Raw genomic sequence first — 26,113 nt, 5'->3', positions numbered from 1 at the left:
AACCACTGTGATTACTCAGTCATCCATTTATTCAACACATACTTAATGGGCACTGACTCTGTGCCAAGTGCTAGGGATACAAAGGTGAACAAGACACAGATAGAATCGCCTGCCCCACAGAGCTTGCATTCTAGTCGGGGAGAGAGACAATGAACAATCAACTAAAGGTATGCTACAGGGTTAGGTCGTCATAAAGCCTATAAAGTGAAGGAGGGAAAAGGGGTAGAGAGTGACAGGGAGGCTACTTTAGACAGAATGGGCAGAGAAGGCCTTACTGAGAATGATATTTGAACAAAGACCTGTGTGAAGTAGGAGAGTGAGTCATGGGAAGCTCTAGGGGAAGAGTGGTCTAGCTATGGGAAACAGCAAGTGCAAAGGCCCTGAGGTAGGCAAAAGCTTGGCTTATTTGGGGAACAGTAGTGAAGTAGAGGGAAGAAGGACAAGGAATAGAGTCCTATGACATGAGTTTGAAGAGAAAGACTAACCAGATTGTGTGGAACTTGTGGGTAGTATTTGGTAAGGACAAGAATTTTTAACTTAAATGTGATAGGAAGTGACTGAAGGTTTTAGGCTGAGGGATGACCCTCTTTGATTTGTACTTTTATCTGATTGTTCCTGCTTCATCTCTGAAAAACTAGCCGTTGGAAGCAAAAGCAGAATAGGGAGTCCAGTCAGCCAGCTCCCAAAATAATATAGAAAAGAAATAGTAGTGACTTGTATTGAATGACTCTTGGTGGAAGAGGTTAGACTGGGATACACTTTGATGGCACGACTGACAGAATGTACCGCTGGCTTGGTTATGGGGTGTCAGGGGAAATGGGGGACAAGAATAACACCTAGATCTGGGCATGAGCAACTGTCAGGCTGCTGGGGACAGAGTGAGGGAAGCAGGGAAAGGAGCATATATCAGGGAAGAGAGTAATCAAAAGTTCTGTGTGGGGCTTCCCTGGTGACGCAGTGGTTGAGAGTCCGCCTGCCGATGCAGGGGACGCGGGTTCGTGCCCTGGTCCGGGAGGATCCCACGTGCCATGGAGCGGCTGGGCTCGTGAGCCATGGCCGCTGAGCCTGCGCGTCCGGAGCCTGTGCTCCGCAACGGGAGAGGCCGCGACAGTGAGAGGCCCTTGTACCACAAAAAAAAAAAAAAAAAAAAAAAAAGTTCTGTGTGAAATATTGAGTAAGCTGTTGTAAATAAAAGTCTATGGTTCAGACTTCTGTCATCAGAAAATATAGGCGAGACACCAAGAACTCATCGGTCACATAGTAAATACTCAATAAGTAATAAGTAACTTTGTTGTTGTTATTGTTGTTACTGCCAAGCTGATGCTATCTTTTGCCTCTAAGATGTTACTCGTGGAAAAGGTTTGATGGATGGGAACAGGCTGACTCAGATAGGACAGAATGTGTCCTAGTTCTGAACTAGAAAGAAGATTTGGGCAAAGTTATTAAGTGTTCCAAAGCAATAGTTATCTAGAAAGGAAACATTAGGAGAACAGCAGTGGCAACCCCAGAGCAATGGTCCTCAAATTCTAGCCTCACCTGGGAAGTTTTCAAAGATGAGATTCTAAAGATACACTTCAGATCTATTGCCTTAGAATTTTCAAGGATTGAGTCCCAGAATATATAATTTAAAGGCATCCCCTGGGTAACTCCATGTTTAAAACCACTGCCCAAGGACATGATCTTCCAAGCCCTCTAAGACATAAAATGTTTGCCAACACTGGCTGTTAGAGCAGGACAGAAAGAACATCATGGTCGTCTTTTATCTTCAGTGGGCACATAACGCCCATTTCTTAACTACAACAAAGCACACCTATGAAAAAGAGGCTTGCTTTTCAGAAGGGTGGTTTGGAGGCCACAAGAGACAGGAATGCTGCTGCACCTCAAAGAATATTTAAGACACCAGTTTCTTTTGGAACTGTAACTATAGCCATCCATGGAAGTCAATGTTATTTGAGTCATAGGTACTATGGGATTTCAGAATATTTTGTAACAGGGAGTTAGTAACCTGGGGGCTAGAAGAGGGTCTGTCTCGAGCAAACCATGTGACTTGAGGAAACTTTCTTTACCTCTTCTGACCAGTTTTCTCATCTTTAAATTGAGGATCTACTGATATTAGTGATTTTCGAAGAGCCCTGAGATTCCACATTGTTGCTTGGGTGGAACTTGGGTAAAGGGGATACAGCTTTGCTTTTATCTGTTTTCTGGGTCTGAATAAGCCTTCATTTGAAAGAAGGGTTCCCCTCCTTAATGTTTTCAAACAGTATCCTAAATGATCTCAAAAATACCTTGCAGGGAAAAAAGAACTAATATGTGCTAAATCTTCATTGTAGATAAAGTACTTTAGGCTTCCGGTTCATCTCATTTGGTCCTCACTGCAATCCTGTAAGCCCTAGGGTTACAAATACACCCATTTCATAGATGAGAAAATTGAGGCTCAGAAGAGTTTTTTCTTAAACCCCAAACTTCTTTAGCTAACACAATTTGTAATCAGAAACACTCTATTTCCGACTCTAGCCTAAAATGCACCAGAGCACAAAGGTTTTACATTAAACATAATGCTTCCTTCTAGAATTCTATGCCTTTGATTTAAAAGAGTGTAACCTAAATGTATAGCATCTTGGCTATAAATGATTATTGGCAATTTTCAAAATCTGCTCACCATGAAATTCACTCAGAAATATTACTTCACATGTCAAAACTGTGACTAAGCCATCTCCACCAAAATGTTTAATTGCTACCTCAAACTCATGAAGTTTCAAACATATTCATTATCTCCCACCCAAACCTGTTCCTTTTTTTTCTTTTTGGATAAACCACCATCCATACAGTCAACCTTTGATCCTTCCTTCTATCTAAGTCACCCCTTACTTGGCGGCTCTGATAAACGTTCCTCATAAAATATTTCTCATATATATTCCTCCCCTTCAGTCTTTATATCCCTGCTTTAATGATCTCTCATTTAAGCTACACTTACACTTAGCTTACATAGCTTACACTTACTCTTGTCAGCATCCCCTTGTGTTCTTCAAGTCCTTTTCTCTATGTATTCCTCTCTTATAATTTAACCTAAAAATTTCAAAGTATTTGCATATGTACTTCCCAACTATGAGATCTTTTTGGGGATCATATTCTATTAATTTTCCTGTCTTTACTGCCTAATCATGTCTACACGTGGTAGCTTCTCACAATAAATGTGTGCTGACTAGAAAAAAAAGATACATCAAAATTGAAGGCATTTTCAGGCTTCCCTGGTGGCGCAGTGGTTGAGAGTCCGCCTGCCGATGCAGGGGACACGGGTTCATTCCCCGGTCTGGGAAGATCCCACGTGCCGCGGAGTAGCTGGGCCCGTGAGCCACGGCCACTGAGCCTGCGCGTCCGGAGCCTGTGCTCCGCAACGGGAGAGGCCACAACAGTGAGAGGCCCGCGTACCGGAAAAAAAAAAAAAAAATTGAAGGCATTTTCGCTGGAGTAATTGGGCATTCATAGGCAAAAACATGAACCTCAACCTAAACCTCTCTTATTATACAAAATTAAAAGCGCACCATGGAATCAGATATACAATGTAAAATTATAAAACCTTCAGGATAAAACACAGGAAACAATCTTCAGGATCTAAGGCTACATAAAAAGTTCTTAACCTTCACACCAAAAGCATAATCCATTAAAAAAATGAATATATTGGACCTCATAAAAATTAAAACTGTTTGCTCTGTGAAAGACCCAGTAAAGAAGATGAAAAGCATGCTTCAGACTGAAATAAAATATTTCCAAATTACACATCTAACATATAGAATATATTAAAAACTCTCAAAACTTAATGGTAAAAAAACAAATGATACAATTGGTAAATGGGCAAAAGACATTTCACCAAAGAAGATATATAGATGGCAAATAAGCACATGAAATAATGTTCAACATCATTAGTCATCAAGGAAATGCACATTAAAACCACAGTGAGATATCACTACAAGCCTCTCAGAATGGCTAAAATAAAGCAAAGTGATAACACCAAATGCTGGTGAGAACACAGAGAAACTAGATCGTTCATGAAATGTTGGAGGGGATGTAAAATGGCACATCCACTTTGGAAAACAGTTTGTCAGTTTCTTATGAAACTTAACATCCAGAAATTGTACTCGTGGGCATTTATCTAAGAGAAATGGAAACTTACATTTATACACAAACTTATACATGAATGTTCATAGCATATTTATTTGTAATAGACCCAAACTGGAAACAACCCAGGTGTCCTTCAATGGGTGAATGGCTAGATAAACTGTGGTACGTCTATACTATGGAATACTACTCAGCAATAAAAAAAGAATAAATTATGGATATATGCAACAATTTGATTAGATCTTAAGGCAACTATACTAAGTTAAAAAAAAACCTCAAAAGGTTACATATAGTACATTTCCATTTATATTACATTTTTAAAAGGACACAGTTATGGAGACAGAGAACAGATTAGTGGTTACCAAGGATTACGGATGGAGGGAAGGAGGCGGGGGAGAGAAGTGGGAGTGGCTATTAAAGGGTAGCACTAGGAATCCTGTGCTGATGAAACGGTTCAGTTCTCTATTTTGACAACAGTGATGTTTACACAAATCTACACATGTAATAAAATTGCACAGACCTAAACAGACACATACACACATACACAGGGGAGTGTATGTAAAATTTGGGAAATCTGAATAAGGTTGGTGGATCATACCAATGTCACTTTCCTGGTCCTGATATTGCACTACAGTTTTGCAAGATGTTATTATTGGGGAAACTGGCTGAAATGTACATGGGACCTCTTATTATTCCTTTCATCTGCATGTGAATCTATATCTCAAAATTTAAAGTTGTTTAAAAAATGAAGGCATTGAAGAAGCTTAGGGCAGCTTCAATAGGAGAAGTTTTCACCTTTTATATAGCAGTGGCAGCTGCTTTGGTTAATCACATCCAGCAGTCATGGAGCTGACTAAATTCCATTATATCAGTTAAAATTTCAGATACAGGAGTAGAGAGAGCTTGCCTAAAAGCTCAAAGGTCTCGATCTTTATTCATTGCCTGTGTGACTGACATAGTGTATGGCCTTGGAAAGTTCCTGTCAACTCCTCTCTTAGAGGAGAGGGTGGGGCTAGATGATTTTAACATTCTACAAGCACATCCTAGTCCTAAGCCAGAGGTAGAGGATAAGAGTTGAGGAGGAGGGGGAGGAGATGGAGGGGGAGGAGGAAGATTATCATTGGGACCTGGTTAGAAGAAAAAGGTGAAGTCTTTCCCTTTGGTAAGATTACGAATGTGGTTTTAGAACAGCATTTGTTGATGATAAGAAACTTTAACCTCTGGAAACAGGATACATCAAACAAGTATACAGTGCTTGGGAACACTTTCTTAGGAAAACTGGAAACATAAATGCAATATCCTAGTAAAACACGACTAATAGAGAACAAAGGTGACACATTTAGTCCACTATGGTAAACAGGACAATATACAACATAATTGAAGACAAAGCTAATTTCACAAATATAAATAAGACACTTTCAAAAATGGTTTGGGGGCTTCCCTGGTGGCGCAGTGGTTGAGAGTCCGCCTGCCGATGCAGAGGACACGGGTTTGTGCCCCGGTCCAGGGGGATCCCACATGTTGCGGAGCGGCTGGGCCCGTGAGCCATGGCCGCTGAGCCTGCGTGTCCGGAGCCTGTGCTCCGCAACGGGAGAGGCCGCGATAGTGAGAGGCCTGCATACGCAAAAAAAAAAAAAAAAAAAAAAAAAAAAAAAAAAAATGGTTTTGTTGTGTCTGTGTACATGTACGGAAGTATTTTAAAAATAACTGAGGAATTAATGTCCTTTTGCATCATAGTTTTGTTTTTGTTTTTCCCCAAGGAAAGGTCTGTGTAGGAGGTTGCAGCTGGAGGAGCATAGTAGCCCAGATTTCCTGAACAGTTAGGAAACCACAGGGATTAGCCAACCAAGAGTCCAAACACCGACTTGAGGGAGTCTTTCCTTCATGGACTTTGCCATCTAACAAAATGAACCAAGCCAGTGAACCTACTGGCAACCTAAGTGGAAGAATCCATTTGGAATGGCTTAGAGCTGATCTCAGGGTAGAGGCAGGTAGAGTAGGTTGAGCCAGCTGTTTGGGAGTATTCTTTTTTTTTTAATATATATAAATTTATTTATTTATTTATGGCTGAATTGGGTCTTCGTTGCTGCGTGCGGGCTTTCTCTAGTTGCCGCGAGTGTGGGTTACTCTTCATTGCGGTGCACGGGCATCTCATTGCGGTGGCTTTTGTTGTGGAGCACGGGCTCTAGGCACGTGGGCTTCAGTGGTTGTGGCGCGTGGGCTTAGTTGCTCCGTGGCATGTGGGATCTTCCTGGACCAGGAATTGAACCCGTGTCCCCTGCATTGGCAGGTGGATTCTTAACCACTGCGCCACCAGGGAAGTCCCTGTTTGGGAGTATTTTGAGAGAGAATTTAAAAAGGCATCAAGCAAGGGGAAGGCAGTCTGCTCCAATAGTAGAACTGTTAAACGAATACTCAAAAGCTTACAATTATACATTCCAGGATAATCAACCCATGAAAACACTGCCATGCTCCCAACCCCCACACAAGAATCCTCCTGCCAATGCAGGGGACACGGGTTCGAGTCCTGGTCCTGGAAGATCCCACACGCCACGGAGCAACTAAGCCTGTGCACCACAACTACTGAAGCCCGTGTGCCTAGAGCCCGTGCTCTGCAACAAGAGAAGCCACCACAATGAGAAGCCCGTGCACCACAACGAAGAGTAGCCCCTGCTAGCCGCAACTAGAGAAATCCCATGTGCAGCAATGAAGACCCAACGCAGCCAAAAATAAATAAAATAAGTAAATTTTTAAAAAAAGATTCTTAAAAATAAATAGATAAATTAGTCTCCTTCCTCTTCCCTATTCTCTTTCCAGAAAAAGACATAAGCGCAACGCATGAAATCCTGCAGTGAGGCCCAGGACCTGATGTCTGCTCCCTTTCTATTGCTACCTGGTCTTCTCTTTCACTTCACATGAGTGTAGCGTCTAGGGAGGTCTGTTTATGTCTTCATTTCAGGGGTCTGAGGTGGGTTGCAGGCAGTAGCTGATGGGGATACCCACTTTTTCATGCTGTTCTTGATTTCTAACCCAAGGAAGCACCTGAGACACTGTCACATAACCCTGGAGAGCCTTCCTACTTCTTGGAATTTCAACGCATTTTCCCAAATGTCTAGTATTTCATACAACAAAGCAATTTTACCTTTCTTTATGTCATGTTGTTTCACTAACTGTTTTTCTTCTGAATTGCATCTCCCAAGTAGAATGTAAGCTCCCTGAGGACAAGGGAGTGGTGCTTCTCCAACTGCTCTGAGTGGCCCTGCCTTCCCATACACACTGGTGAATGGACACCTTCATCTTCCTCCAGTCCCGCCCTGAGCTACCTAAGCAGAGGAAACGTTACTTTGCAATAGGCTGATGGCTTCTCTCATGAGACCTTAGAGCAAATCATTCAGTTGCCGGCTCAGCATCTGGCAAAGCCCAGGTAACATTTCAGGTGCTGCTAAAGAAAATGATGTTAGCAGTAAGATACTATTTTTGCGTCTGAGATCTGCTCTATATTCCTCTTAGTCTATCACTATGTAAAGACTGACATATTTTGACCATATAAAGGTTTTAATTTTGCAGCAATGTCAATTTCACTATCAGTGTATATTTGTGGTTAAGCTTTGTGTTTATCTTCTGGGTCTGCATCCATCTTGATGAGTGTTTTCTGGGGTCATGGACATGGTGATTAGTATAATAGATCAAGCTCACAATAATACACACCCTGGCAGTTTTAAGAGATATGAAGTAAAGGCTTCTGGAAAATAAACTGAGCTTCAAAAGCTATGTCTGTGTAAATGCATGATAATCTAAAACAGGGTGGCTGTTACTTTTATCACCAATTTTAAGCAACTTCTAAAATTCTCTATGAACTGTTAGATCCATCAAGTGAACCTCATTCACCACAGTCATCCTGATTATAACGATCACATCTTATGGGAAAAAAGGATCATTCTTTTACGAAGCCTTGCTAGTTTGTATCTCATAATGCAGTGTTTACTTCTCATCACGGTAGAAAATTTCTACTTTTTTCCATCAAATAAGCAAAAATGGATAAACCCTAACCTGCAAGGTGCCAAACATGTTTATTTAAGCATTGTTCCTAGTCATCTCTCATGTCGGAAAGAGTCGTTTAAGCTAAAAAGAGTTAAAATAAAAGAGTTGTTTTGTTCTTGAAAGATGTCTGTTCAATGATATATGATGTTTTCCAGACCTACAGCCCTAAGGTTTTCCACTCTTAGCAGATTATGTACTTCTCACAAGTCCTTTTCAGTGAATGGTGACACCAGCACCACTGTGGAGTTAGGGTTGCACTCTGGCTTCAAATGGTCTCGAAGTATTAACCCCAAGACCATAATGGCAGCTACGCAATTTGTCTGTTGGATTCACCAATGCAAGGTGGAACAGTCATATGTGCTGAGGGGTTTTTGAGGTCTGCTGCTAGCCGCCATTTGCTTCATAGGTGAGAGGGCCATTGCTTTTCCTGCCCGAGAGAGTAAGTGTTACATTTCAATAGTAGCTGAGAATCTGATAGATAAACAGTTACTAGCAGATAAACTTGGGAAAACAGAAAGTCAGAAATATGATTTACTGGTGTGTATCTGCCACTTTGAGATGAATCTATACACTTAGAAATAACCCCATTTCTCACCTGGGGAGATGCTGAAGCATAAGTGAAAATCACAAAGTATAACTTTTTTCAGAAATGATTGAGGAAGTTGTAATAATAGGGCTATCTAATATTTCTATGCCATAATTCAACTCCACTGCCCAAATCCTACAGCAAAGTCTGCCAAACACACAGCCCGGGCTGATGGTACTTTGGGGCATAAAGGCTCAAGGGTGGTAGATGGCATTGTACCACCTCGTGGTAGGGGGACCTCGTGGGCAAGGAAACAAAACAGAGTGGTGATCAGGCATTCAACAGATGCAGAAACTCAGAACAGAGACACGGGGAAACCGTAAGCTACATGGAAACCTCTCCCTCAAACAGGAAATATGTTTGAGGTGGTGCTAGTGAAAGTTCAAGCCAATTTCACTCATATTTTGTGAGACAGAGTTACCTCAGGATTTGGGGACATCCATGAGGCTGACATGTGCAAACTTGCCTATTATATTTAAATATGTCTTATTCCTGTTTATTAATATGTGATTAATATGTGATTATAATATGATTAGCTGTTTGTATATGGCTGTGATATGTCCTTAGAAAAAGAAAATTTGAGAGCAGAGCCTGATTATGCGGGTCTCTCACTTAATTACAACTATAGAGAGATCAGATAGACAAGCCACAAGGTCTGACCAAGGCATCACTCTTCATCCACCCAGTGGCTGCTCTTCCTAATTACTCATGACTCGAAAGCATCCTATTCATACAATCAGTGTTTTGCACATTCCTTTCTTCTCCACCTTCTAGAAGCTATTCTGCCCCCACTTGATCAGTTACCTAGATGAAAAGGCCCAGGCAACTCTAAAGTTGTCTGGTAGCTTCTTTCTTTGTTCACTAATAACTTAGTCATAGACCCTGGGAATTTCAGTTCTACCCCTTAAGCAAGTTATGTAAAGCATTGTTGAGAGGGATTAAATGAAATCATACACGTGAAATGTTTAGGAGAGTTCCTGACACCTCGTAATTCTTCAGTGTTTCCACTGCTTTTATTCAACTCATTTCCCTTAGTCTGACTCCAGATGCCAGGAGCCAACTTCTGATGATAATTTTTCTTTCCATGGAGATTCTTGCCTATAGGGCAAGAACGCCCTGATCGTGCTGATCCTAGTGACAATGATAATTCTAAAAATGGCATCCTTATTTATAGCTCAGTCCATATAAGCTTGCTTAATGTGACTATGCCCTTGAGAAAAAGATCTGGTTTCTGAATTCAATCTCTGGACTTTGATGAATTCACTGAAGTAATGCTTCTGTGTCAACACCAACCTCTGTCTTTCCTCCCAACTTCTACAGCTCATTTTCTGGTTGTTAACAGAGGCTGCATGTTAGAACACACCAGGCTGTTTAAATTACAACCTGGGGATGGGATCCATGCATTCTGATTTTTAAAAAGCTACCCTGGGCTGTAAGCACAGATCTGCACTAACCCCCATAATCAGTGTTAGCCTTGAAATTCTAGAGTCAGAAAGACAATTCTGATGCAGGTGGTCCTTGAAACATATTTTGAGACTGATTAAAAAAAATGAATGGCCAATTTCATAGCCCCATTGAGCCAGAGCGGCACGTAGAAGGCATGGTGAGTATAAATTATGGCAAAGGCGAGCTCGCTCACAGAATATCATAAGATACTGAATCCAAGTAAATAATGTGGAATGACTGATGCACCAGGGAGGAAGGAAAAGTAGAAGATATGGTCTTGCCACGGGCTTGGTGAGAGCTCGGAGAAGCACAAGCCAGGGACTCACATGTTTCTAGTTTCATAACTGATGAGTCTCCCTGATGACCTTTCACAGCTAGATGGGGGCTGGGGTATGGAGTGGGGGAAGAGAAGAGAAAATCAAAACAAAACAAACAAACAAACAAAATGATGGCAAGAATAGGTAGGAGAAAAAGGTAATTGGCATAGATTAGCATCTGTTCACAAGCATGCAGAAGGATGAAGGCTAAGAAAGAAATGGAGCACCGATATCTGTCACCTTCTCCCCCCTTTATCACCAACTCAACCCTAAAATCAAAACCAAAAAATATTCCACATGTTCAACCTTGTGAAATCACAGGGCTATTTTTTCCCCTTAGACGATGGTGTCTGGGTGAAGTTGCATTATTTTGCCTTTGTAACCACTCCAGAGCAGATGGGTGTTTTTCTTCTTTGTCAATATGAGGATTCAAACTGTAGAAAGATGAAGCAACTCTCAATCTCATGTCTAAAATATTAGAGGGGGCTTCCCTGGTGGCGCAGTGGTTGAGAGTCCGCCTGCCGATGCAGGGGACACGGGTTCGTGCCCCGGTCCAAGAAGATCCCACATGTCGCGGAGCGGCTGGGCCCGTGAGCCATGGCCGCTGACCCTGCCCATCCGGAGCCTGTGCTCCGCAACGGGAGAGGCCACAACAGTGAGAGGCCCGCGTACCTCAAAAAAATAAAATATTAGAGGTAGTTAGAAAATGAGAACATTTAATTTATAGTTGTTATGTCATATGCTCCTGGAAAATAAGGCATAAGAGGAAAAAGAATTCTTAAGCCAATAAAGGAAAAAAAAAAAGAAAATGAAAAAATGCACAAACAACAGACTACACTGACATTGAGGAAGACAAAAGAGAACAGTTGGATGCTTTGAAATGTTTTCCTATATTGAAAATCTGATTCATGGTTTGACCAAATATTCAAAATCAACCTGACATATATTGCTTCCTAAAAGTTGTTTAGCAGCATTAGCAGAAATATTATTCTGTATGCATTCTCATGGTAAACATTACTTTGGCAGTGTTTAGGTTAAAAGGAAGGGTCAGAATTTATCTGCATATGGAAAAAAATCACGTGACATTTAATGTGTATAAATAGAAACTAACACTGTAGAGGAAAATCTGGAGTACCACCTGCAGAAGACACTTACCCCTCCTGAATCCCCCTTTTCTTGCCCCCCATTTATTGTGGAAGAACTATTTGCCTTCATATTTAAGCCTTACCTAAGCATTCTGGTGATGATATAACCACCACATTTAAAAATGCCAACCAAGTGATTCCTCTAAGAAAGAAGACATCTGACTAGTACTGCCAGGTCTAGGGGCCTTTATTTATAAGGGATGAGTGTGTGAGAGAAAATATTTGCTCCACCATTTCAAAATACATTTTCAAAGAGGTGCTTCCTCCAACCTGCCCAAATGGTGTTATTTAACAAACACCGTATAATGAAGGTTTAGAAAAGTCTTCTCCCCAAAACACTGTGAAGGCACAGCCATTTAAACATCCAAGCAGGATGAGTAAATGAGAAATATAATCATATGTAAGGCACAAAGGGAACAGAAGGGATGAAAAGCATAATACAACTGGCAGTGGGGAATATTGAAAGGATAACATAATATTTTTCCAGACCCAGGACGTGCCATTTGAATTCAAAAGCAGATAAACTGTTTATGAGCCATTTCCCTGATTTACTCAAGAACAAGACACCTTTAAAAAAGCATGTGGAATAAAAGGTATGTGGACCTGAAATTTGTGATTTATAGAAACTAAAAAATTCCATTAAAAAATTACATATAGTAAAATGTGGTAACTGATCAAAAATCTAAAATATCTGTCACCCAAAGAGACGGATACTAAGTAAACTCAAAACTATTATGTTCTCTAAGATTAGTGAATTGCTAATTGAAAGAGTGAAATAATTTTAAAAAATACCATCCTTAAAATAAACTAAAACTGAACCATATTTAGGACTATAAGCCACAGACTACTTCTCAAATCTGCATCTATCTGTATTTTATTACAATCATAAAACATATTTTTTCATCTTTTAACCGTTTACTTCTGAACTGATTTTGTCTTACCGCATCCTGGGGTTTGTAACTGCAGCCCAATTAGAAAATCTCTATTTAGGAATGGAGCTTCTCTTTCCTCAGGACAGCTTTGGAGCCAAGATTCCTTTAATCTCACATGACTCCAGAGAAAAATGCCAGCATGCAATAGACAGTGAATCCCCCATGGTAGAGCTGGTGTGGTAATGACAATGATGAGTCTGGACATCTGCATATGCATCTGTCTCTAACAATACTGTGTGACAAGATCTCCTAAAATGAATCTTCAAGTGATGCAAAAACGCCCCCCACCTTCGCCTCCAAATATCCTCATGCCTGGTGTCAGCCCTAGAAAACATCATGAAAACAGCTAGAAAAACCCATTAATGTACGACTTGGCAGCTACGAGGAACAAAGGCGGGGAAGTGTAGGCGTGGCTGAATTTTTTGGTTTCCATCACAGAATCAGACATGGAGCAGTTATGACTATTTGGGTTAAGGATACAAAACAATTGTGCAGATCATTAAGAAAGCTTCAACTAAAGAGACCATTTGGGGTATAAATTTTAAATTTCTTTTCTATATTTCCTTGAAACATATTTATAATTAAAACATGCTGAATGTTAAATGTGATACACAGATTTTCCAAAAACCTTAACTGATGAGTCAAGAATCATGAAAAGCATAAATTTAGTGTGTCCTGCAATGGTTGAAGGGGCTGCTCTAGGTATTTGGTTTCCAGCTGTAGAAGCATCAGAAGCACCTGGAGGGCTTGTTGCAAGAGATTGCTGGGCTCTATCCCCAGAGTGTCTTAGAAATTTGCATTCACAAAAGGTTCCAAGGTTGTGCTGATGCTGCCTGAGGACCACACTTTGAGAACCACTTTTCTACTATGGTGAGAATTTCAGGATTAACTACAATGTCATTAACTAGATTTGTCTTTGGGAAGAATTTCGCTAGACTGTTGTTCTTTGTGATTGCCTCGTTGTCAACTGTTATTTCTTAGCCCCGGCTCTTGTACTTAATCTCCTGAGTAGGGATCAAACAAGTTGACAAAATCAATATACTTATTTTTAATGCATAATTTTACATCAAAAGAAATTAACATGAATGCTTGCTGGTAGGTGCTCCTTAGAGATTAAACATAGATTTGGGGTTCACTATTTTCTTCCTAGCTTAGCCACCTTTTCCCACACGCTTTCTGGCTGAAAACTGCATTTCAGATGGATAATGTTCCTGGGAATGAAGGACACTTAGTGAGAATTCAGGAAGGGCTGGGATGGTATAGTTCCAGCATTCTGCCAGGAAAGACAGTCTATGAGAATGGGGGAAGTTTCCAACCTTGCTGCAGCCTGCAGTCATGGTTTCCCTGTAGAGGAAAAAGCCTTGGTTCGGAGGAATAAGAGTACCGCCACGTGATCCCTGAACCTTAGCACTGATGGAATGTTCTGTAATCCTATTTGTATCCTTGTCCCAGTACTCCCTCATCCCACTGATCTGTAAAGTGCTTATTATTCAGAAACAGATCAGTCGTAATCCCCTGAGATTTATCCTCTGAGAATCAATGTTGAGTGATATTTTTAAGTTTACACTTGCATAAAAACTGTGGAGTGGACGTCTGTGAAGATGGAGCAGAAGTACTTTTCCCTCTTCCTTTCGCTACGTATAACTCAAAACCCTGGACACTGCACATAAAATAAACATACAAAGACTCTTAAAGCGAGAAGGCAAACGAAGCTAGGGGTTCTCAGGGCCCAAGGAATGACAGGGTGGCGAGTTCCCTGGATTTTTGCATTGCTTCATACATACCAGACATGGATATAAAGAAACCGGAAACCCAGAAATGCCAAAAGGTGCAGATAAAAAAATGGTAGGCCACCAGAAGTGTGCTCTTTCAGCCAAAGGGCCAGGAAAAGAGCAGCATAAAAAAACAAAAAAACATTTAGACAGTAACTTCTCTACTCCAGCCATATGAGACAGAAAAACTGGGGTCCCACAACCTCCATGCCAGCAAAGACTGAGTAGGGAGCCTAGACTTTCACCCTCACCAGGCTGTAACAAGGCACCCCAATTCCCCTCAACCCCATCAAGGTGATGTCACAAAAAGCAAAGTAGGGAGGTAGGACTTCCTTCTCACCAGGCAGTAATGGGACTCCCACTGCCCACCTCCACTAGGCTGTCAATGGGGACCATATGGGGAGCCTGAACTTCCACCCCCATCTGGTCGTACCAAGTCTCCCCTCGTCCTCTCTACTGGGTGGTGTCATGGGAGGCCTAGAGGAGAGTAAGGACTATCATCATGGCCCAGCAGTAATTAGACCACCTCCCTGTCCTCATGTCGTCAGGTGAGGGCACATGGGCAACAGAATGAGAGGTATCAGTGAAGACCCAGTGAGGAGCCTGAATTCATACCCTACCCCACACGAATCCGGAGCCCTCTCAGGTGACAGGGGAGACTGGGTAAGAAGTCTACACTTCTACATCCACTGATGATGAGGTGGCACCATTCTCATTTCGCTGGGGTGATGTTACTGGAAGCTAGCTAAAACAGAAGGTTAGGGACTTCCCTGACAGTCCAGTGGTTAAGACTTTGCCTTCAAATGCAGGGAGTGTGGGTTCAATCCTTGGTCAGGGAGCTAAGATCCCACATGACTCACGGCCAAAAAAACCAGAACATAAAACAGAAGCAATATTGTAACAAATTCACTAAAGACTTTAAAAATGGTCCACATCAAAAAAAATCTTTAAAAAATAAAATAAAATAAAACAGAAGGTTAAAATAAGATCCAGAGTCTTGTAACATAATAAGAAAACGGCCAGGTTTCAGTTGAAAATCATTCATCATACCAAGACCATGGAAATCAGAAACTGAGTGAAAAAAGACAATGACAGATGCCCATAACGAGATGACAGAAATGTTAGAATTATCTGACAAAGTTTTTAAAGCAGCTATAATAAAAAAATACATCAAAATGAGAAATTATGAACATGCTTGAAACAAATGAAAAAGTAGAAAGTGTCAGCTAAGAAACAGAACATATAAGAAAGAACTAAGTGGAAATTTTAGAACTGAAAGAAATCAGTAACCAAATATAAAATTTAGTGGGTGGGCTCAATAACAGAATGGAAGTGACAGAGAAAGAATCTGATAGATAGGTATGATAAGATAGAACAATTGGAATTACCCAGTCTGAACAACAGAGAAAACAGACCAAAACTAACAATGACAACAAAGCCTCAGAAACCCGTGGAAGCTCCCAGAGATTTTCAGGCTGGTCCTAATCCCTGGAAGCTGTGAATGTGACCTTATGCAGCAAAGGGGATTTTGTAGATGTGATAAAATTAAAAATTTTGAGATAGGGATAATATCATGGACTAACTGGGTGGGACCTGAATGTAATTAAGTGTCCTTAAAAGAGGCAGGCAAAAAGAGATGTGACTATAGAAAGGAAGTAGGAGATGTGATTACAGAAGCAAGAGACTGGAGTGATGTGAAGAAAGGATTGTGAGTCAAAGAATACTGGTGGCCCCCAGAAGCTAGAAAAGGCAAAGAAAGGTATTGTCCCTAGGAGCCGTCAGAAGGAACTAGTCCTTCCAACCCCTTGACTGTGGCCCAGTGAAACTGATTTCTGACTTCTGGTCTCCACAACTGTAAGAGAATAAATGTGTGCTATAAAACACCACATTTGTGGTAATTTGTTACAGCAGCCATAGGAAACTAATACACTGTGGTACTATAACAAAAGAGCTAACGTTCATGTCTTAGAGACCTAGAAGGAGAGGAGAAAATGGACAGGGATCAAAAAGTACTCAAAGAAATAAAGGATGACTATTTCTCAAATTTTGACAAAAGACCTAAATTTATAGATTCGTGAACCTGAATGCCAAACAGAAAACCCAAAGAAATACATGTGTCTAGTTAAGACGTAAATGAAAGACTTGAAACTATAAAACTCCTAGAAGAAAACATAGGGGAAAAACTTCATGACATTGGTCTTGACAATGATTTCATGGATATGACACCAAAAGCATAGATAACAAAAGCAAAAATAAACAAGTGGGACTACATCAAACTAAAAGGTTTCTGCACACCAAAGGAAGCAACAGAGTGGAAAGGCAATCTAAGGAATGGGAGAAAATATTTGCAAACTATATATCTCATAAGGGATTATGCTCCCAAATATATAAAGAATTCCCACAACTCCATAGTAAGAGTAATAACTCAATTTAAAAATGGGCTAAGGGGGCTTCCCTGGTAGCACAGTGGTTGGGAATCTGCCCCCCAATGCAGGGACATGGTTTCGAGCCCTGGTCTGGGAAGATCCCACATGCTGCGGAGCAACCAAACCCATGTGCCACAACCACTGAAGTCCGCGTGCCCAGAGCCTGTGCTCTGCAACAAGAGAAGCCACCGCAATGAGAATCCCGCGTACCACAACGAAGAGTAGCCCCCGCTCACCGCAACTAGACACACGCATAGTCAAATTTATGAAAACTAAAAACAAACAAAAATCTTTAAAAGAGCAAGAGAGAAATGACACTTCATCTATAGGAGAAAACCAGTTAGAATGACAAAAGATTTCTCACCAGAAAACAGGGAGGCCACAAGGAAGTGGCACAACATACTGCAGTACGGAAAGAAAAGAACTGTCAACCCAGAATCCTATATCCAGTTAAAACATCCTTCAGGAATGAAGGAGAAATAAAGACATTCTTAGATGAAGGAAAACAAAAATATATTGTCACAAGGAGACCAGTCTGCTCTAAAAGAATGGCTAGAGGAAGTTTTCAAAACAAGAAGGAAGCAATAAAAGAAAGAATGTTGCAATATCAAGAAAGAAGAAAGAATACGGTAAGCAAAAATATCGATAAATACAATGAATTTTTTCTTGTTCCTCTTGAGCTTTCTGACTTATATTTGACAGTTGAAACAAAAATTATAACACTTTCTGATGTATGTAGAGGAAATATTTAAGACAATTATACTACAGGAAGAGGATAAAGGTACATAAGGAAAGGTAAGGTTTCTATGCTTCACTATAATTGATAAAATGACAACAGTGACAGGTAGTGATAAATTATATGTATATGATGTATATGATGTAATACTCAGAGCAACCACTAAAAAATCTATATGAATAGATACACTTAAAAACACTATAGATAAATAAAATTGGAATTTTATATATGCTCAAGTAACTGACAGGAAGGCAGGGAAAAAAACTCAGAGAAACTAAAAAACAAAAACAGAGGAAAAAAAAAGCCAAACAATAAAATGGCAGACATACATAGCCTTAATATATCAATAATTACAGTAAATGTAAATGGTGAAAATATACAAATTAAAAGACAGAGATCTGCAGAGTGGATTAAAACATGTAATTCACCTATATTTTATGAACAAGGAGTTCAAATCAACTATAATAATATAGCCAGGCTGAATGTAAAAGGACAGGAAAAGAAATATCATGCAAACATCAATCAAAGAAAAAAAGGAATGTCTGTATTATCAGATACGGTAGACTTTGAGCAAATAAAATTACCAGATATAGAGAGGAATATTATGCAATGATAAAATAATCAATACACCAATAAGACATAGCAATCCTAAATATTTATATACACACCAAACAACAGAGCTGCAAGATACATAAAGTCAAACTGATAGAAGTGAAATGAGAAATAGACAAATCCACAATTATAATTGGAAAGTTCAAAAATTATTTCAACACTTAATGAGACAACTAGACAGAAAATTAGTAAAGACATACAAAAATTCATTAGCACCATCAACCTACAGGATCTAATGAGCATTTACAAGACACTCTACCCCAAAACATCAAAATACACAATCTTTTCAAGATTGTTTCCATGAAACATATGCCAAGATAGACATTTTGGGCCATAACATAAACCTCAACAAATTTTATAAAAACTGAAATCATACGGAGTGTGTTCTCTGACCAAAATGGAGAAAGATAACACAGGAAATAAAGTTCTCTGACCAAAATAAGAGAAAGATGACAGAAAAATCTCCAAACATTTGGAAATTAAATGCCACCTTCTAAATAGCGCCATGGGTCAAAGAGGAAATCTCAGGAGAAATATTTAAAAATTGTACTTGAACTGAATTAAAATGAAAACACAACATATCAAAATGTATGGGACACAGCAATGGCAGTGCATCAGGGAAATTTATAGCACTACAAACATGGATTGGATATATTCTAACTTTTCAGATTATGTTTGTCAATGTAAAATAATCATACAATATGTTTATATGTTTATCTGTATTACTTTTTACAATAATATATGATACCACATATGATACTTTCATTCATGTTGCTGCAGGTGACAAAAAAAGATACACACATAGCTGTTCAGTTTTCTGTGCTGTGTTGCTAGTAACAAATCTGTTCAGAAAACATAGCTGTGTTGCAGGTCTTGGCACTGTTCTTGGCTTGTGCTTGCTGTCAAAAAGGCAATCTTCTTCTTACTCAAAATAAACCAGAGCTTTATCATCATTCCTAGATCCAATCCCCACTGACAAAAAGGGATATCACCAATTTTACAAGTTTAGCCTGTACTCTCTTTGCTGGTAGTTTTATGCAGGGATTACCTTCCTAGGCTGAAGTTCTAAAACACAGTTGTTCCATTAATAAGTCATTTTTATGTGATAAAACTATTGAAGGGAACTGGCTAATTTCATGTGGTAATAATTAGGTCTGTTCACTAATATTGCAGTTTACTTCCATCTGGGCATGTGATAGAACAGCACTTCTCTTTCATCTTCAAGTTAGGAGTGGCCTTATGACTTGATTTGGCCAATAAAATAGGAGTAGAAGTTCCAGGTGTTGCTTCTGATAGAAGACTTTTAAGAACCTGTGGGTGATTCACCATGTTCCCATGTGTTTGATGAATGAATTATGAGGATCCTGTAGATGACAGGGGCTTTATGAGCCTGGGTCCCCGAGTGAGGAAGATGTTAAGTAAGAGTCTTTTATTGACCAACTTGGGCACAAAGCATTAGCAAGAAATAAACCTGTATTCATTTCAGGACCCGAGATTTTAGAGTTGTTTGCTATGACTGCATAACCTAAACTATTATAACTGACTAATATATTTTGTATTTACATTAAACACACAAAAGTCTTTGCAATAGGACACTGCTCTATGGCATCAAACTGTAAACTATAGTTAATGAATTATTCATTGGTGTACTTGATGGAATCTTCCACTCTGATAATACACACACACACACAAAGTCAAATCAAGCCTTGAGTCCCTTTCCTTATGGTACAAACTGGAACAATATTTTACTAGTTACTCCATGGTGCTTTGTATTTTGGGGAGCATACAGTGAAATACTGTATCACATTCTTCAGGGATACATGAGTCACAGAAAATGTATGCGCGGCCTAGAACATTTCCAACAGCTTCAAAGAAGAGAGTCAGGTATTTGTATATGTGCACTCTATATAAACTGTGATTCATGGTTAATATTAACATTAATCATATCAACTGCATATTACCCATCATTTGCAGGGAGAAATAACATTGATTAATGTTTTCAAACACTGTGCATAGATCTTCACGTGCATCAGCACACCTAACCAATTAGTACTTCACTTTGCTAATCACATGTGCCATGTGTTCTAGGTTAACATTATTTGGATAATATTTAACATTAAGTTTTTTTATCATAACAATTACTATGGGTCATGTCAAAAGTCTCCAGTGTAAAGATTAACAGAGACTTTTTAATTTTACCAAGATAATTCAACAGGTGTTTTTATGTTATACTTTATATCCTCTTTGCAGTATACAGTACTCTAGACAAAGATATTGGGGGTAGATGAAACAGGTGACTTTAAATTCTTAAGTTTATTGATGGTCATAGAATTTCCAGCTGTTAAAGATATTTTCCTAATTATTTGAAATGCTATAGTATATATTCTTGATATTAAAAATTTCTATAGTTTCAAATGGTCCTCAAGTTACTATTTTTGAATTCAAAAAAAATATGTAACATAAATGAGAAATTCCCCATAATCCAGCAGTCACCAGGCTTTGTCTAGGCATTTATATACCTGTTCTGCTTTATATATTTTACATGTAAAATATGGGGCAAAAAGAATTTATATAAAGGCAGTTACAAGTTTTTCCACTGGTTTTTATTGAGGGAGAAGTAACCAAAAGATCAAATTAGGTGTTATGATTTTTAACAATGATGGGAACTTAATGCATCAGTAAAATTATGAACCAGATACTACAGTTATTAGTCTAACTATGACTAGTACTAACTACATCTGTAGTTAACAGTATGGATTACAGAATCAATACTCGAATCAGAATCTCTACCTATGTGACAGTGGTCATGATTACTGTTCTCCTTGTGCCTCAGTTTCCTCCTCCATAAAATGGGGATAATGGTAATATAGGAAGCCTTCGTTTGGCTCTTGTGAAGAATACCTAAGTTACTCTATATAGAGCTGTAGAATGATGTCCAGCACACAGTAAGTCAATAAATTTAGTTATTATTATTGTTTGCTTTAAATTATTAATACACATTTCCCCAGCGTGTTCAACACTTAATTCACCTCACTCACTCTGGTGCCTCTTCTCTTCCTACGGACATTTCAGGGAGACTTATGGATGTGCGATGAATCGATTACATTTCTATTTTGAGACATTCTGCCACTTTAACAACAACCAAACACACACACACACACACACACACACACACACACAACTGCTTTTTAAAATTTGAAAGTAGTTGTTAAGGCAAAGAAAGAAAATGACTATATTTCATTAAATTTAAATAACTTCAAAAATCGGATAATAACCAGATACGGGTTGCACATGCTCTACATGCTATAAAAAGTATTGATAGAAGTTTTGTAATCCTCCCCATGTCCATAGGTGGATGATGAGGTGAAACAGTACATCAGCTGGTAAATAGAGAAGTGCAGAGATAACCAGAGTGAGATATAAATCTCTGATTCAGAAAACATTGATGAAAGCATTTAAGGAGACCACCTGACTTAAACACCTCCTCACACGTCATGCCTCTGTAAATATGTGACTTCTAGGGCATCCTGTTCCAACTTCCATGTCTGGCCCAGAATCCTTTATTACACATTCTTACAGAAATCCTTCTTTTAGAACTCATGGCAATTTGTAAATAAACATTTATTTGTATAATCATTGTATTGAAGTCTGGCCCCTGTGCTGGCAGGGCGCACTCATCTTTCTGCTCACCAGTGATCCCCAGTTCTTTGCCCAGCACTGGAGGCGAAGGGCCTCTCAAGAAACAGAGACAGCACAACTCTCCCAAAACTAGAGGTAGGGGACTTGAAAGGAAAAAGTCGTGTCAAATCCCCCAGGTGAGATAAAAGTAGTGAGAGAATGCTTTTTCTAAAATAAGTAAGAGAAACTAGAAAACTGGAACAGGTGAGTCAGTTCAGAAAGGATATATGTATGTGCCATAGGATTTATGCCTTAATAACCATCAACGTTGTATATAGACTCGGAAAATTCAAATTCACTTTCAATAACAAAAACGATTGTGCCTGATGGCATGCAACTTTCCTGACTACAGCACTGTGCTCTAACACCCCCAAAGAAAGATGGAGCCCTAATTTGGCGTGTGGAAGAGTTTAACCACTGAAGATAATTATTTTCATGTCCAAAGATCACGTTTCCATATAGTTCAGTTGGATTGTATTCTCTTTTCACATATGATGTGGAATAAGTGAGCATTTGAAGTATGTACACTGAATTTAATTAAACTGAAAGACAAGACTTAAGGAAATCTATGAATGTCAAAATAATTTTGAAACATTATGTGAAGCAGAAATTAAATTTACTTGAAAAAACAACAGATGAAGACCTAAGAGAGACATCTGTCCAATAAAATGAATATTATAAGAGTTCCATGATAAGTTCAAATGAGAAGTAATTCTCTAAATATGTGCAGTTGGACTTCACCCCATTGAGACCTTTCTTCACATCATGGTTCATTTAAAACAAGTGGATATTTTTACAGTATTTCAGCTTAGAACTAATGAGAAAATGTGATTTCAGTCTTCATTGCTACACAACTTTGCCTAAAGTACATACAATTGGTGAAAAGGCATGACATATACAAACACTCGCAATATAGCCTGCTTTTAATCACTGAGAGTTGAAAGAGAATTGCATAATTCTTCTTTTAAAACTGCCTAAGCTCTTGTCAGTGTGATTGAATTAAAGATGATTAAGCTCGCTCAAAATTTCTGCAAGATGGTGTTTGGAAGAAAATGATGGCCCTGCTTTGAGCAAAGAACAGACTAATACCTTACGAAGTTTAAAATTAAGTGCAAATTTAGAGATTCAGCTGCCTGCTTTATAATTTACTTTGCTGATAAATCTTAACTGCTGAAAATCTTAACTTTGCTGATAAATACTACTTTAATCTATAGTTCTTGTAGGAAACGGTCAATTGTGGCAAAAGGAAATGACTCAAAGGATACTTGCCGTAATTATAGTATTAGAAATTATAGTATTAGAAAAAGTGTTAATTGTCCTAAGGGCGTAGCACACAGTTAAGAGGTTCATCTTGGTAGAGACGTGGTCAATATATCAAATACAGAAGATTTTAGGTCTTATTTTTATGAAAAAAAATATATATGTTGGTTTAGAGTACATCAAAAGCTCAACTAGGCTCTAATATTTAAAACTGTACGACCTTGGGAAAATTACTCCACCTCTCTGTGTCTGGATTTCCTCATCTGTAAAAGGTGGACAGTATTATTACCTACTCTTTATGGTGGTGTTAGAATTAAGTGAGTGACTAAAGCTAAAGTTCACAGAACTGTGCCTGGAGGGCTGTTTTTTTCCTAAAGTTTCTACCTTTGGAATAAGCAAAATAAGTCCTTTTTGTAAAAGAAATTAATAATTAGGTATACGTCAACAATGTAGGTTACTGATATGTTTGAAAGGAAACACAAGACACATTAAACACCAAGCGATCATAACAGATAAACTTGAACAAAAACATCAACTCAAAAGACCCTTTTTTAGAGCAACAATGAACCTAATGGCGGTGAACTTCACTGCCAGAGTACATCCAATACCCCTCACCCCGACTCAAGTTCTACACTTACCTTCTCAAAACCATACCCCAATCTCGCCAGAGGAAAGTTTTACTACCAAGTCCCGGGCATGGTACCCCTGAGCCCAGCCCCGCCATCCCTCTTCTCTCCCTGGCTTTGGTCTTCTGATAGACACCTCGCCACCTCCCACTCCGGTACCAGAACGGACCTCGCTTCCGCCCTCTGTTCAGAGGAAAACTCCAGAGTGGGCAACAGGCTATAAAAGCCGGAGACACTCACCGTCCGCGCCGACCGCCCCCCCGCCCCCCGCAGGGCGCCCCCTCCCGCCCGGCCCGCCGCCCCGGCACCGCAGTGCATTGCAACACGCGCAGACGCCGCCGGCGGGAGAGGATCCCACCGCGGATTTCCCGGTCAACAGTAGCCCCCCAGAACTCTCCCCACGTGAGTGTCATCCCTAATGGAGGTGGCCACGCCACCTCCCAGTAGCTCAGCCCGCGGGGACCACCGAGCGAGCAACCGTGACCACAAAAACAACTCAACCCGCGGCGCGAGCAAGCCGGCTGCCCTCGCCCTCCCGGGAGCTGTGCAGCGGCGACGGCAGTGGCGGCGGGGGCTGCGGCGCGGCCCGGCCTCGGCGGGAGGCCGACATTTACCTGCGCGGCCCCGCGCCCCCGGGCCGGCCATCCTGCCGCAGCCGCTCCCGCCGCCCCGCGGGCCCGAGGCGCCGCCCGCCGCCGCCCGGGGAGGCGCCGCGCCGCAGTCCCGGCTGCGGCGTCCGGCACATGCTTCGCGCTCCCGGCGGCCGGCGCCCGCGCACAGGTGGGAACCCCCGCGAGTGGGCGTAGGGGCGATTCCCTCCCTTCGCCGCGCTCGCCGCCCGCTTCCACTCTTGACTTTGCCGGGTGCGTGGCGCCTGCCCTTGCTCCGGCGGCCGAGCCTCCTCAGCCCGCGCCCCGGCGCCGTGGGCTGCTGCGGTCCCTTGCGCAGCTAGGGCTGCGCGTCACCGGCATCTCCCGCCCGGCGGCTGGCTCCGCGGCACCAGGCGGCCGGGGTCAGCGCGCGGCAGCCGGGCCCCGCGCCCACCCTCGCCCGCCACACGGACCCCGTCCACCCCCGCGCCCTCCCCCACTCCAGAGCTGTCAGGGAAGAAAACGCCTCGCACACACCTTGGAATGGACGGGCGCCTCAGTCACCGACTCGTCAAACTCTTAGAAGGTGTCCACCGGTCTGTGGGGAGGTTTGGGCATGGAGTAGGAGCCGCTTTCTTATTATTTAATAATGTTGGAAGTGCCCGGTCCGCTGCCAGAGTTGTGGGTCATGTGGGCACAGCAGAGGCTGGCTGCTGCCAGTACCAGGGTTTCCTGAGGATCCTGAAACTATGATCTCATCCTCCTCATCCGCCTCCCCCGCCCCTCTCTCCGCGGGCGCGCACGCACAGCACACACACATACACACACATGCACACACACGCACACATACGCTCCCACGGCATGCACTATCCTCCTTCCTGGACCGAAATATTCTTCAAGGGAAATACGGTGTTCACGCTCTTCATTGAAAAAAAAAAAAAAAAAAGGAAAAAGAAAAATCCTTCTGGAGAAAGATTTTCCTCTTTCACAGCTTGATTTATGTGCTTTGTTTATTTCCTACAGTTGGCCCTCACACGTGCAAGGGAGCTGAACAGAGCCTCAGAATTAAAATTAAAAATAATCGTCCTCTTATGTCGACCCAGATTTTGGTCAGAACCCAAGACTCAAACAGTACAATTTCAATTTAAAACAGAGGCAATAATATGCCAGGTTTGAATATGGAATAGTAATACCATCTGAGATGTGTGCAGTGGGTTTCTTTCCCAAGCCGCGAACATCTCCCAAACATTACCTCATTTATTTGCAGAACATCTTTGCAGAGGAAGAGGATGAGAAGGCAACTAGTACTGTCACTTCAGAGATACAGAAGCACAGGGCAGATAACATGACTTATCCAGGTTCAAGTAAGTCAGTATGTCACTATAAACATTAATTGCACAGCTACTCACAATTTGCCAAATTCACTATAATCAGTTCCTGGAAACTTAAGGTACTGAAAAATAATGAAGATATTTTTGATTATTTTTAAATGACCTTCTGCCTAAGATCGCAAATGAGTTAATTAATTTTTCTCTAGTATGGGTTTTCATAGAATGTTCTCTTGTGTATTTGTATATATCTCCAGTTTCACGTTTCCATTTATTTTCTTTCTTTAGTTTTTCCGGGGCTGTTTTATGTCTGCATGTCCCTGTGTGTATTCATATTCATTTGAGTGTTTTAAACTCCTTAGCAGTAACAAGCAATTTCAGTCAATGTTTTGGGGGGTAGTCACCAATTTCATAATGATTTCTGTATTTCATTCAATCCTCTTTTAAGTGCCTGGTGTGTATGAAGAGCTGTGCTCTTTTGAAGGGTATAAAGGAATTTAAT

The 26,113-nt window shown here is 40.7% G+C and overlaps 1 protein-coding gene across 2 annotated transcripts in view; it reads right to left on the bottom strand.

The window, feature by feature from the left end:
• Nucleotides 1-25,045, bottom strand: part of DTNA (dystrobrevin alpha) — a 388,958-nt gene extending 363,913 nt beyond the window's left edge. Inside the window, exon 1 of one of the 2 annotated variants that reach the window (XM_027127719.1) lies at nt 24,821-25,045. The gene's annotated coding sequence lies outside the window, so the exon portion shown is untranslated. The remainder of the gene's footprint in view (nt 1-24,820) is intronic. The other variant, XM_027127726.1, reaches the window with a different exon arrangement.
• Nucleotides 25,046-26,113: the final 1,068 nt, after the last annotated feature.

The sequence above is a fragment of the Aethalodelphis obliquidens genome, unplaced genomic scaffold (genome assembly GCF_003676395.1).
Source record: "Aethalodelphis obliquidens isolate GAN/ISIS:26980383/991018 unplaced genomic scaffold, ASM367639v1 scaffold32, whole genome shotgun sequence".
In the NCBI taxonomy this organism is placed as follows: domain Eukaryota; kingdom Metazoa; phylum Chordata; class Mammalia; order Artiodactyla; family Delphinidae; genus Aethalodelphis; species Aethalodelphis obliquidens.
This window is presented reverse-complemented; position numbering and strand designations above follow the sequence as displayed.